At 49.7% G+C, this 15182-nt stretch overlaps 1 protein-coding gene across 1 annotated transcript in view; it reads left to right on the forward strand.

The window, feature by feature from the left end:
- The window catches only part of RARB (retinoic acid receptor beta), a 1132713-nt gene that overhangs the window by 488681 nt on the left and 628850 nt on the right, over positions 1–15182 (forward strand). The gene's annotated exons all lie outside the window — the stretch shown is intronic.

Raw genomic sequence — 15182 nt, forward strand, 5'->3', positions numbered from 1 at the left:
CTGTACAGATGGCACAGGTCTGGTGTTGAATTGAACCAGTGCGTGTGCCAGTCATCCTCGGCCCGGCTCTGCCAACTGTGCAGTGGGCCCCTATGGCACAGGTCAGCTGTTGAATTGAACCAGCACTTGTGCCAGTCATCCTCAGCCCGGCTCTGCCGACTGTGCAGTGGGCATCTACGGCACAAGTGTGGTGTTGAAGGGAGCCAGCACGGGTGCCAGTCAAGGAAGGTGTGGTGGAGTCACACTGCTTGTTCCTTGGCAGATCTTGAAGCTGGAGGATCTTCCATTGGTCCAGGTACCCCCCTACCCCCCCCCCCCGGGGTATGGGACTATGGCACAGATGTAAATGCGACCCCTGGCTTTCCCCTTGCCACCCCTGGTGCTGCCTTTGCGACCCCTGGCCCCAAAAGTGGCAAAAACACCTTTGGACGCTGGTTGGGGCTTCACTTTCTTTGATTACCGTCAATTTTGTATTACACTAATAGTGAATAATAATTTACTATTCACTATTAGTGTAATAAGAACATGGAGTACAATTAGCTGGAATATAGCCCTTCATGGCAACAGAGGTAAGTATATAAATGCTTTTGAAGGTATGTTGTGTGCGTTCTTGGGGAGAGTGCGTGTTTGTGGAAACTTGTGTGTATGTGTAAGTGTGTGAGTGAAAGTAAAAGTCAAATGGTGCGTGATGTCGCCTGTGATTTCGTTTCCGCTACCCCTGGCATGTTGGTGAAATGGCGTCCATGGGCTGTGGGTGTGCCAGAAACATATTTTGCGCACCCAGAGGTTGCCGGTGAATCATTCACTCGGGGTTTCCAGGGAGGCGGCGCCCTTACCTCCGCGGGATGCGCCCTGCTGTGGAAGGAGAGATCCGTTATCTCCTCACGAGTGTATTAAAATCCGATCATTTAGGACTCGTGTGATCCGTCAGCACAATCTAATATCTCCGGCTACTGGCCTCTCTCTGCTCCCACTGGGGGTGGGGGGCGGAAATGTCAGGCGCGTGATCTTAATAAGATTCGGAGAAGGCGCGCGCTCCCCAGCGGGGGTCGGGCGCGTTTTGCCAATATTGAAGTGTGTGAGGATCCGGCGATCTTACGCGTCACAGATCTGATGTGCGGACTGCCTTGGAATGTGCCCTTCAGTCAGATATAAATCGCTGCATCAATGTATTAAAAAATCGCTTGTACGGGCATTTTTTAAAGCAAAATCCGAAGAGTGATAACTGGAGTGAGTACCTGTGCGTTTTCAGTAAGGCAATTCCAACGAAAAGAAATAACAGATGTTTCTGTACATTGGCCTGGCACGGTAGCGCAGGGGGTTAAAGCACGGCTACTAAGCGATGCTCTGTTTTGGGGAACGGGATTTATTTTCAGCCTTTGACGGGGAGGGTGGGGGAGAAAAGGGAGGTTTCAGGGGTGAAAAGCATGAATGAGTGAGGTAAGGAGAGTATAAGGGTGGGGTGGTCGAAGAAAGAAACACTTGGTTCACACAGCTCCTTCCCGGGTGATGCCTGACTTCCGGCCAGTGCTCTGCACCCTCCTAGTGCACACAGCTCCTTCATGGGTGATGCCTGACTTCCGGCCTGTGCTCTGCACCCTCCTAGTGCACACAGCTCCTTCCTGGGTGATGCCTGGCTTCCGGCCTGTGCTCTGCACCCTCCTGGTGCACACAGCTCCTTCCTGGGTGATGCCTGGCTTCCGGCCAGTGCTCTGCACCCTCCTAGTGCACACAGCTCCTTCATGGGTGATGCCTGACTTCCGGCCTGCGCTCTGCACCCTCCTGGTGCACACAGCTCCTTCCTGGGTGATGCCTGGCTTCCGGCCAGTGCTCTGCACCCTCCTAGTGCACACAGCTCCTTCATTGGTGATGCCTTCCGGCCTCTGCACCCTCCCTGACATACTGATCCCACGTTCACACAGCTCCTTCCTGGGTGATGCCTGACTTCCGGCCAGTGCTCTGCACCCTCCTAGTGCACACAGCTCCTTCATGGGTGATACCTGACTTCCGGCCTGTGCTCTACACCCTCCTAGTGCACACAGCTCCTTCCTGGGTGATGCCTGACTTCCGGCCTCTGCACCATCCCTTCCGGTCTGATCTCACGTTCTCACAGCTCCTTCCTGGGTGATGCCTGACTTCCGGCCTGTGCTCTGCACCCTCCTCGTGCACACAGCTCCTTCCTGGGTGATGCCTGGCTTCCGGCCTCTGCACCCTCCCTTCCGGTCTGATCTCCCGTTCTCACAGTTCCTTCCTGGGTGATGCCCGACTTTCGGCCTGTGCTCTGCACCCTCCTAGTGCACACAGCTCCTTCATGGGTGATACATGACCCTCTCAGTAACCGGCCCTGTAACTTAATGCTCAATACCATAAATTCCGAATTACAGATTATCCAAGCAGATATTCTCAAACTACTTCGTATCACCTCCAATCTCGAACACAGGTGGCCCTTCACTTAACTTACCACCTATCTAACAACGCCCCCACTATCCCCAACCACTACTCTGACTGTATCCCTGCCCACACTGGGAGCACTCCACTTTCTGAGAGGGCCACACCCTTCCATAACCACTCCTCCCGACCTAACAGGCTAGTCAGACAGCTAGCAAACGACGTTCTACTCGACCTTCTAGACTCCATTAACCCTTCCCCTGCAGAGTTCACCCGACACGCCACCAACATCGAGACTATCATCTCTCACTCCTCCAGACCATCCCACCCCAATACTAGATCTAATAATACATCGATCCTCACCCTTGTTCCTATCTATCACTCGCCCTCTAATACGACTACCTCTAACACACCCCTGAAATAAGCATTACTAAACTACCGCTCAACGGTGAAATCCGCAGCTGATATAGCCGCTCTTATTCTCGACCAGGACCTTGACATCCTCATGCCATGGAATCCTGGTTAAACGATTCCTCCGCTCCCTCATTCGACATTTTGGTCCCCTCAGGTATGGCATTATCAGATTAGACTGCCCAAGATGCCCCGGGGGTGGGGTGGGTGGCCTTTATGTATTTACAGAGCCTCACTCTCTGTGAAACAATCGCACACTTCATCTCTGCCCTTTAGTGAGTACCTTATGATCGACATCTCCACCTCCAGTCACTAAAAGTGCCCCCTCACACGTTCTACCACCCTCTCGGGGGTATCATTGAACAGGTCATGGAGATTATCTCCTCCAACATTGACGATCATATCAACCAGATCTTCCTTGGTGACTTCAACATCCCTTGGAACTATATCAATGGCCCGCTCGTGAACAGCTTCAAATCCTTCCACCAGGACCTCAACCCGATACAAGCCTGTAACGGTCCGATCCATAAGAAAGGAGCCCCCCTGACCTAATCGTTGCCAACAAGAACTCCTTACAAGTTGACTCTATTATCCCTTGCGATTGTACCGGCCACCACTGCATCACCTTCACCCTAAATATAAAAGTAATCACCTCCAAGGGCCAACCAAAGAAAGCCAATCACTGGACCTGCGACACAGAACTCACTTTCTATATCCGATGTTAGTTGGATATAGTAAACAACTAAAAAGAATCCAGTCCAAATGTTCCAACCCCTGGTTCAACAGTGATCTGAGCTAAGAATGGGGGCTCCTTCGACCTTCTAAAAGAGCATGGGGACCAGTAGCGTCTGGTGTGGTTCGTGGGTGGCGGGGCGGGCGTGGGCCAGACACACACTGTGAGGTTATAGGTGCACAGATAATAAATAAATAAACACTTACCATGCCGCTGGGCCCCACTAGATTTGGTTGCAAACTCCTACGGCCTATGGCCCCTCCCTCCCCTGATGCTCTCACAACAAGAGACAGGCAGAGATAGAGTAGAGTGGTTGTGTGTTAGAGAGAGAAAGCAAAGCTTGTTGGCGCCCTCTCCTGGTGGTGGCTGTCTCAGCACCATCAGCAGTAGTAGTGTGTTAGGGGCACACACAGGATGTCAGCCTCAGACTTCCGCCCAGGCCTATGACACCCCTTTAATTACCACAACCCTCAGCCTAGCCATGCTGTGGGCGAGGGAGGCAGACCAAGGGTGTGTTCAGTCGTCACCGGCACCTAATAGCAGGATGTGAAAAGGTCAGTGTGTCATTGTTTGTCCTCGTGCATTTTTAGGCGCACAATATATCTCATACACTGAGTGTCGCCTACAGATACACAGGCCCCCCTCAGCTGTAGATGTTTTCAACTGCAGTTCACATGTGCAGATGTTAATATATGAGTGCAAATGCATATGGACTCCTCAATTTACTCACGCTTAATATTATCCCAGTATGGTGCATAGGGGCATAGCGCAGGCCCAGGTGGCCTCTTAGGTGCAGTGCCCCCACAACCCCCTCATTCAGCCTGTGGCCTAGAATTTCTGCAGGTTGATGGCGTCTCAGGAGCCCCATCACCCTGTTCAGCTGGGAGTCCCCAGCATTGTGCATAACACCACTGGTGGTGCAATATTACGTGGCAGTAAACATGCTCGCGTTGGTTGTTCCACGGTTTGATTAAGAGTATTCACAATTATTCCGTGGCCCATTGACACCTGCAAGCAACTGAAAATTTACTCCTGTCAACAGCAGGAGTAAATCAATATCCAGGAATGGGCAGGCAATACTCCAAAAATTGCTTGGCATGTAAGCAAAGGGAATTTCTCCAAGGGGAAAATATTTGTCCAGTGATCAAAATAAAAGCTCAGTTACACTAATGCAAATACATTTTTAAATGTACAGTTGTGCGCTATGTAAAATGACACAGGCAGAGATCATTTGTGGATTCCAGAAAGGCAGCGATGAACACTCAGAAATAGGGCCACAGATCTGGACTTCCAAATTTCTTTAGATGTCAAGGCCACAATTGTGAACATTACATTTTGATAACATGTTTTAATGATGACAGATAGACTTGGCAGTTCAGGCTGGACTGTTCCCATGAGGCACAGGGTCAAGACTGATTTGCATATGGCTGGGTTCAAACTGGAACGGCATGGTGAGCAAAAACAACGATGGATTTAGGCCCAGATCTCTGTACTGGGGTGAATGTATGACATTGTTCTGCATTCTGTACATCAACTGTTGATTTTGCATTTGTCACCCCGAGTGGGACGGGTATGCTCAGACGTGAGTCCCGTGCTCTCAATGCCACTGGAATCAAGCATCTTCCAAGATGGGCCGTACAGTACAGCTTTAAAGATTGACCGTACAATGCAGCTTCAAAGATGGGCAGTACATTGCAGTTTCAAAGATGAACCGTACAATGCAGCTTCAAAGATGGGCAGTACATTGCAGTTTCAAAGATGAACCGTACAATGAAGCTTCAAAGATGGAACGTACAATGCAGCTTCAAAGATGGACCGTACAATGCATCTTCAAAGATGGGCCGTACAGTGCGGCTTCGCTATTCACCCCTGAGGCGGAAGCCGGGGGCTGCTTATTAGCTTTTAAAACCTTCTGTATTGTTTTGCACTGTTTGTTTGCTTTGCGACGCAATTATTGCCCTACCTGCTTCGCGCACTGCTGGGGATCGTCATTGCTACCTCCCACGTGACTCGGAGCCACGCCCCTTTTTAGCCACGCCCCCTCCCGGAGGCTTGAAAATCGCCGCGCTGAGTAGCAGCCGGTGCTGACTCGCTATTCACCCCTGAGGCGGAAGCCGGGGGCTGCTTATTAGCTTTTAAAACCTTCTGTATTGTTTTGCACTGTTTGTTTGCTTTGCGACGCAATTATTGCCCTACCTGCTTCGCGCACTGCTGGGGATCGTCATTGCTACCTCCCACGTGACTCGGAGCCACGCCCCTTTTTAGCCACGCCCCCTCCCGGAGGCTTGAAAATCGCCGCGCTGAGTAGCAGCCGGTGCTGACTCGCTACTCACCCCTGAGGCGGAAGCCGGGGGCTGCTTATTAGCTTTTAAAACCTTCTGTATTGTTTTGCACTGTTTGTTTGCTTTGCGACGCAATTATTGCCCTACCTGCTTCGCGCACTGCTGGGGATCGTCATTGCTACCTCCCACGTGACTCGGAGCCACGCCCCTTTTTAGCCACGCCCCCTCCCGGAGGCTTGAAAATCGCCGCGCTGAGTAGCAGCCGGTGCTGACTCGCTATTCACCCCTGAGGCGGAAGCCGGGGGCTGCTTATTAGCTTTTAAAACCTTCTGTATTGTTTTGCACTGTTTGTTTGCTTTGCGACGCAATTATTGCCCTACCTGCTTCGCGCACTGCTGGGGATCGTCATTGCTACCTCCCACGTGACTCGGAGCCACGCCCCTTTTTAGCCACGCCCCCCGCCTCTTCCCCTTTACCATGCTTACTGTTCGGAAGCGCAGCGGACGAGCGCAGCGGGCACTTCCTCGGCACGCCGAAGACACGCCAAAGACTAGCCCGTCTGTGCCCGTCCGTGACCATCCGGGGCCCGGGGCCAGAACCCCTGGCAAGAATGTGGTTTACTCAAGGGGCGATTTATTACAGCTTAACTCGGGTAAGTCCCACCTGGAGCCAGCTATCATACATCGGCTGGGTTGTGAGGGTCTGCTAATGTCACCTAGGAGTGTCAGAGGGCGACATCGCACTCCCAACACACATACCCTGAGCTACGGTCTATTGAATACTCGCTCTCTGCAGAGCCATAGGTTAGAGGTCTTCACACTTCTGGAAGACGGGGAGCTAGATGTCCTCGCGCTTACCGAAACATGGCTGGAGGATTGCTCAGCGCCTGATTTAGTGGCGGCCCTTCCAGATAACTACTTGGCTATTCATTTTAACAGGGAGGGGGCCAAGAGAGGAGGAGGAGTAGCCCTTCTATATCAGTCATGCCTCCGTGCCAATAGGTTCCTCTCTGAAACCCTTGGAGGAGCCAAGGTTATGGGGGTTAAGCTCAGGAGAGGAGCGGTCTGTGTGGTGTTCTTGGTGGTTTATCGGCCACCTTGGGCGTCGTCTGACTTCCCCACTCTCTTTGTAAGACTGGTCCAGGACCTGTGCACAAGATATGATAAAATGGTGATCGTTGGGGACTTCAACTATCATTGGGAAAAATCCCCGAAAGAAGGACAAGCATTACAGATCGAGGAGGCGGTCTCCTCTCTAGGTCTTACCCAACAGGTCAAGGGACCGACACATGTGAAAGGTCATGTGCTAGACCTAGTTTGGACCACCATGCCAGTCCAGGGTATCACGGAAAATCTTCCCTGTGCTTGGTCTGACCACTCTCTAATAAAGGGTAGACTTTTATTGAAGGGCCCCCTGTCCAAACCTGGGGAGGGCTGGAAAACGGCCCGTAAATGGAGGAACCTTGATGGGGAGAAACTGGTCCACCTCTTAGAACACCACCCTTCAGCCAAAGAGCAGGATGCCAACGTTGATGCTCTATGTGGACACCTCCAGCATAAACTGGGAAGTGCCATTGATGTGGTGGCACCTCTTCGCAGGATGAAGAAGGTGGTGAGAGGAGCCGGGGCGCCTTGGTATAATGATTCCCTTAGGGAGATGAAACGCGGGGTGAGGAAGAAAGAACGGGCATGGCGCAAAAAATACGACGCCATCTCCAAACAAGAATATGTTTCATCCTTAGCCCAGTACAAACTAGCCATACAATCAAGGAAGGCTGTTTTCTTTGAGGAAAGAATAATTACGGCAAGAAATCCGCAAAAAGAAATTTTTCGGGTCCTGGCAGAGCTCAGGGTGAACAAGGAGCAAAGTCCCGAGTTCACCCAGGAGGACTGTCAGAGGTTCCAGGATTTCTTCGTAAAGAAGATATCTGATATCTTGGATGAAATTGCGGAAACCGCACCCCTCGAATGTCCGCGTATACCGGACCTTACTGCCCCGCTAAACATTCCACCATTAGCTGAGTTACCCCCTATTTCCAAACAGGAATTATTTAAAATTATAGGCCGAGTTAAATCAGGTTCCTTGGTGGATCCATGCCCTCCTGACATATTCAAGATGGCAATGCCAGGAATAGAGGAAGAGGTTCTGCACCTATTGAACACCTCTCTTCATACAGGACAGATCCCGTTAGCTTTTAAAGAGGCCCGCTTGATCCCCTTGCTGAAGAAACCTGGAGCAGACACAAAATGTCTGAAAAATTTCCGGCCCATCTCCCAGCTGCCTTTCCTTGCTAAGGTAATTGAGCAGCACGTGTTAGCTCTATTATCGGGCCATCTAGAGAGTAACAACCTGCTGGAGACCAATCAGGCAGGGTTCCGTGCTAATCACAGCACGGAACTAGTTATGTTATCTATTCTAGATGAGCTAAGGATGCGAGCTGATGTAAAAACACCGAGCGCCCTGGTACTACTGGATCTCTCCGCGGCGTTTGACACCGTATGTCATAAACAGATTCTGTCGCGGTTGAGATCCTTCGGTGTCGTGGGTACAGCACATGCATGGCTCACATCATTTTTGCAGGGTAGGACACAACGAGTGCAGCTGGGGGATCTACTTTCCACCCCTGCTCCGATCACCTGCGGGGTCCCACAAGGCTCTGCCTTGTCCCCCCTACTTTTTAATATCTACCTGCAGCCACTAATTGCTCTCCTGAACAGGATGGACTGCCTAGTGTACAACTATGCCGATGACACCCAGATAATCATCCGGTTGGATGATGGTCCAGGAGCATCCACTAGGCTACAGGACATATTGAAAACTACAGTCAACTGGATGTCCGAGAACTCCTTGAAAGTCAATCCAGATAAGACGGAAGTATTGCCCATTTCCATCTCGGGTAACCCTTGGAGTGAGAAATTTTGGCCTAAGGAGCTGGGCGCACCACCAAAACCGGCAGCTGCGGTCAAAAGCTTAGGCCTATATGTGGATAATAAATTATCCATGGAAAAACAAGTTGCCACTGTAGTAGGCACCAGTATATGCCTTTTAAGACAACTAAGGAAGATCTCTGCCCTACTTTCATTTCCTACTTTGAGACACGTGGTCTCAGCCACAATTCTGGCTAGGCTGGACTACGGAAACTCCCTCTATTTAGGTTTGCCACAGCGGTTGCTGGACAAACTACAGGGAGTTATGAACGATGCAGCCAGGCTAATATTTAAAAAACCCAGGACGGCCCATGCCTCTCCCCTGATGCAGGAGCTGCATTGGTTACCAATTCGTCAGAGAATTGTCTTCAAAGGATTGTGTATTGCTCACAAGGCTCAGTATGGCAAAGCACCAAAATACTTGAAATCCCGATTATCCCCCTACACACCGGGTAGGACTTTGCGTTCGTCGGACGCCACTCTTCTGTCCCAGTCCCGTTTTAAATTGTCCACGGTGGGGGGCCGCGCTTTTTCCAATACGCTCCCAGCTTTATGGAACAAATTGGATTCAGAGCTCAGGAAGGAAAGTAACTTACTTTCCTTCAGAAAAAAAACTAAAAACGGTACTGTTCAAACAAGCATGGAGCAGATCTTAGGTGCACAGTTGGTTTTAAGTGAATGTAACATCTTTCACGTAAATCTGGTCAGACTGCGCTTAGAGACTCCTGTGGTTATAACGCGCCATATAAATTAAATAAATAAATAAAAGATGGACCGTACAATGCATCTTCAAAGATGGGCCGTACAGTACAGCTTTAAAGATTGACCGTACAATGCAGCTTCAAAGATGGGCAGTACATTGCAGTTTCAAAGATGAACCGTACAATGCAGCTTCAAAGATGGAACGTACAATGCAGCTTCAAAGATGGGCCGTAGAGTGAGGCTTCAAAGATGGGCGATACTGTTCGTTGTCAAAGATGGGCCGTACAGTGCAGTTTCAAAGATGGACTGTGCAATGCAGCTTCAAAGATGGACCGTACAGTGCGGTTTCAAAGATGGGCCGTACAGTGCGGCTTCAAAGATGGGCCATACAGTTCCATTTCAAAGATGGGCAGTACAGTGCAGTTTCAAAGATGGACCATACAATGCAGCTTCAAAGATGGGCCGTACAGTGCAGTTTCAAAGATGGACCATACAATGCAGCTTCAAAGATGGACCGTACAATACAGCTTCAAAAATGGACCGTACAATACAGCTTCAAAGATAGGCCGTAGAGTAAATCTTCAAAGATGGGCCGTACAGTGAATCTTCAAAGATGGGCCGTGCAGTGCAGCTTCGAAGATGGGCCGTGCAGTGCAGCTTCGAAGATGAGCTGTGCAGTGCAGCTTCAAAGATGGACTGTACAGTGCAGCTTCAAAGATGGGCCGTACAGTGAGGCTTTAAAGATGGGCCGTACAGTTCCGCTTCAAAGTTGGGCTCTACAGTGCGGCCTCAAAGCTGGACCATACAATGCAGCTTCAAAGATGTGCCGTACAGTGCGGCTTCAAAGATGGACAGTACAATGCATCTTCAAAGATGGGCCGTACAGTGCAGCTTTAAACATTGACCGTACAATGCAGCTTCAAAGATGGGTAGTACATTGCAGTTTCAAAGATAGACCGTACAACGCAGCTTCAAAGATGGAACGTACAATGCAGCTTCAAAGATGGGCCGTAGAGTGCGGCTTCAAAGATGGGCGGTACTGTTCATTGTCAAAGACGGGCCGTACAGTGCAGTTTCAAAGATGGACCGTGCAATGCAGCTTCAAAGATGAACCGTACAGTGCGGTTTCAAAGATGGGCCGTACAGTGCGGCTTCAAAGATGGGCCATACAGTTCCATTTCAAAGATGGGCAGTACAGTGCAGTTTCAAAGATGGACCATACAATGCAGCTTCAAAGATGGGCCGTACAGTGCAGTTTCAAAGATGGACCATACAATGCAGCTTCAAAGATGGACCGTATAATACAGCTTCAAAAATGGACCGTACAATGCAGCTTCAAAGATGGGCTGTACAGTGCAGCTTTAAAGATTGACCGTATAATGCAGCTTCAAAGATGGGCAGTACATTGCAGTTTCAAAGATGGACCGTACAATACAGCTTCAAAGATGGAACGTACAATGCAGCTTCAAAGATGGGCCGTAGAGTGCGGCTTCAAAGATGGGCGGTACTGTTCGTTGTCAAAGATGGGCCGTACAGTGCAGTTTGAAAGATGGACCGTGCAATGCAGCTTCAAAGATGGACCGTACTGTGTGGCTTCAAAGATGGGCCGTACAGTGCGGCTTCAAAGATGGGCCATACAGTTCCATTTCAAAGATGGGCAGTACAGTGCAGTTTCAAAGATGGACCATTCAATGCAGCTTCAAAGATGGGCCGTACAGTGCAGTTTCAAAGATGGACCATACAATGCAGCTTCAAAGATGGAACGTACAATACAGCTTCAAAAATGGACCGTACAATGCAGCTTCAAAGATGGGCTGTACAGTGCAGCTTTAAAGATTGACCGTACAATGCAGCTTCAAAGACGGGCAGTACATTGCAGTTTCAAAGATGGACCGTACACTGCAGCTTCAAAGATGGAACGTACAATGCAGCTTCAAAGATGGGCCGTAGAGTGCGGCTTCAAAGATGGGCAGTACTGTTTGCTGTCAAAGATGGGCCGTACAGTGCAGTTTCAAAGATGGACCGTGCACTGCAGCTTCAAAGATGGACCGTACAGTGCGGCTTCAAAGATGGGCCTACAGTGCGGCTTCAAAGATGGGCCATTCAGTGCAGTTTCAAAGATGGACCATACAATGCAGCTTCAAAAATGGACCGTACAATGCAGCTTCAATGATGGGCTGTACAGTGCGGCGTCAAAGATGGGCCATACAGTTCCATTTCTAAGATGGGCCGTACAGTGCAGTTTCAAAGATAGACCGCACAATGCAGCTTCACAGATGGACCGTACAGTGCGGCTTCAAAGATGAGCTGTACAGTGCAGCTTCAAAGATGGACCGTACAATGCAGCTTCAAAGATGGGCCGTATAGTGCAGCTTTAAAGATTGACCGTACAATGCAGCTTCAAAGATGGGCCGTACAGTGCAGCTTTAAAGATTGACCGTACAATGCAGCTTCAAAGATGGGTCGTACATTGCGGTTTCAAAGATGGACTGTACGATGTAGCTTGAAAGATGGACCGTACAATGCAGCTTTAAAGATGGGCCATACAGTGCGGCTTCAAAGATGGGCCATACAGTTCCATTTCAGTGATGGGCCACACAGTGCGGCTTCAAAGATGGACCGTACAATGCAGCTTCAAAGATGGGCCGTACAGTGCAGCGTCAAAGATGGACCGTACAATGCAGTTTCAAAGTTGGGCCATATAGTGTGGCTTCAAAGAGGGACGTATAATGCAGTTTCAAAGATGGACCGTACAATGCAGCTTCAAAGATGGACCATACAATGGAGCTTCAAAGATGGGTCATGCAGTGCAGCTTCAAAGATGGACCGTACAATGCAGCTTCAAAGATGGACCGTACAATGCAGCTTCAAAGATGGACCTTACAATGCAGCTTCAAAGATGGACCATACAATGGAGCTTCAAAGATGGGTCATGCAGTGCAGCTTCAAAGATGGACCGTACAATGCAGCTTCAAAGATGGGCCGTACAGTGCAGCGTCAAAGATGGACCGTACAATGCAGTTTCAAAGTTGGGCCGTATAGTGTGGCTTCAAAGATGGACGTATAATGCAGTTTCAAAGATGGACCGTACAATGCAGCTTCAAAGATGGACCATACAATGGAGCTTCAAAGATGGGTCATGCAGTGCAGCTTCAAAGATGGACCGTACAATGCAGCTTCAAAGATGGGCCGTACAGTGCGGCTTCAAAGATGGACCGTACAATGCAGCTTCAAAGATGGACCGTACAATGCAGCTTCAAAGATGGACCGTACAATGCAGCTTCAAAGATGGACCATACAATGGAGCTTCAAAGATGGGTCATGCAGTGCAGCTTCAAAGATGGACAGTACAATGCAGCTTCAAAGATGGGCCGTACAGTGCGGCTTCAAAGATGGACCGTACATTGCAGCTTCAAAGATGGACCGTACAATGCAGCTTCAAAGATGGACCGTACAATGCATCTTCAAAGATGGGCTGTACCGTGCAGCTTTAAAGATTGACCGTACAATGCAGCTTCAAAGATGGGCAGTACATTGCAGCTTCAAAGATGGACCGTACAATGCAGCTTCAAAGATGGGCCATACAGTGCGGCTTCAAAGATGGGCCGTACAATTCCATTTCAGCGATGGGCCACACAGTGCAGTTTCAAAGATGGACCGTACAATGCAGCTTCAAAGATGGACCTACAGTGCGGCTTCAAAGATGGACCGTACAATGCAGCTTCAAAGATAGGCCATAAAGTGTGGCTTAAAAGATGGGCCGTACAGTTCAGTTTCAAAGAAAGCCGTACAGTGCAGTTTCAAAGATGGACCGTACAATGCAGCTTCAAAGATGGACAGTACAATGCAGCTTCAAAGATGGACCGTCCAGTGCAGCTTCAAAGATGGACCGTACAGTGCAGCTTCAAAGATGGACCGTACAGTTCTGCTTCAATGATGGACCTTACAGTGCGACTTCAAAGATGGGCCGTACAGTTCAGTTTCTAAGACGGACCGTACAGTGCAGCTTCAAAGATGGACCGTACAGTGCTGCTTTAAAGATGGGCCGTACAGTGCGGCTTCAAAGATGGGCCATATAGTGCGGCTTCAAAGATGGACTGTACAATGCAGCTTCACAGATGGACCGTATAATGCAGCTTCAAAGATGGACCATACAGTGCGGCTTCAAAGATGGGCCGTACAATTCCATTTCAGTGATGGGCCACACAGTGCAGTTTCAAAGATGGACCGTACAATGCAGCTTCAAAGATTGACCTACAGTGCGTCTTCAAATTTGGACCGTACAATGCAGCTTCAAAGATAGGCCATACAGTGTGGCTTAAAAGATGGGCCGTACAGTTCAGTTTCAAAGAAAGCCGTACAGTGCAGTTTCAAAGATGGACCGTACAATGCAGCTTCAAAGATGGACCTTACAGTGCAGCTTCAAAGATGGACAGTACAATGCAGCTTCAAAGATGGACCGTACAGTGCAGCTTCAAAGATGGACCGTTCAGTTCTGCTTCAATGATGGACCTTACAGTGCGACTTCAAAGATGGGCCGTACTGTGCGGCTTCAAAGATGGGCCATACAGTGCGGCTTCAAAGATGGGCCGTACAGTTCAGTTTCAAAGACGGACCGTACAGTGCAGCTGCAAAGATGGACCGTACAGTGCTGCTTTAAAGATGGGCTGTACAGTTCTGTTTCAAAGATGGACCGTACAGTGCAGCTTCAATGATGGGCTGTACAGTGCTGCTTCAAAGATGGAACTTACAGTGCGGCTTCAAAGATGAGCTGTACAGTGCGGCTTCAAAGATGGGCCGTACAGTTCCATTTCAAAGATGGGCCGTACAGTGCCGTTTAAAAGATAGACCGTACAGTGCTGCTTCAAAGATGGACCTTACAGTGCAGCTTCAAAGATGGGCTGTACAGTGCAGTTTCAAAGATAGACTGTACAATGCAGCTTGAAAGATGGGCCGTACATTTCCGTTTCAAAGATGGCCGTACAGTGCAGTTTCAAAGATGGACCGTGCAATGCAGCTTCAAAGATGGACCGTGCAATGCAGCCTCAAAGATTGGCTATTAAGTGCAGCTTCACACATAATTTGGTTGCTGAGTAGAAGTTGGAGAGGTCGGACACCCATCAATTTCCAGATTACGGGGTAAATCTAAAGCTTCTCCGCTTGCCCAAACTATTGCAGAGCTGGTGGCTGTAACCTCTTGTTTCAGTTTTGTCATTGAAGGATCCTGGATTAACAAGGCTGTCTTTCTCCACTGCTCACAATACAGGCCTCAGGTGAAACTCCTCCATTCAGAGCGCAGTCCTCTTTCGATGTTGGTGATCCCTGGACTATCACAAAATAGGCAATCAGAACTACAACCCCCACAGGCCATATCTTTAAGCCAGGGACTAGATAAATACCTCTTGCCCCTAGACCGTAGGGTAGAGGTAGTCCAGCCCAGTCCAGTATTTGTAAAGCGCGAACAATTACCCGAACGTGTCAAGGCGCTGTGGGCCGTCGGGAAGATTAAGCGAGCTATTGCCCAGAGTCACATGGTGCAGGGCAGACCCCTGCCGCCGGAGCCGGGGCGTCTAACCATGATCCCCAGCGTCCAGCGTCAGTCGCCCTGGCCGCTGCGCCACACCTCTTCCCGGACGGCAGGACGGAAACATTTCATAGACCTCAGAACATCACAGAGCAGGTCCCAGATTGAGGCACGTTAAATGCACATTGCGGCAGGGGGGTCCCCCAATCAATGAC

This window comes from Triturus cristatus, chromosome 10 (genome assembly GCF_964204655.1).
Source record: "Triturus cristatus chromosome 10, aTriCri1.1, whole genome shotgun sequence".
Lineage (NCBI taxonomy): Eukaryota > Metazoa > Chordata > Amphibia > Caudata > Salamandridae > Triturus > Triturus cristatus.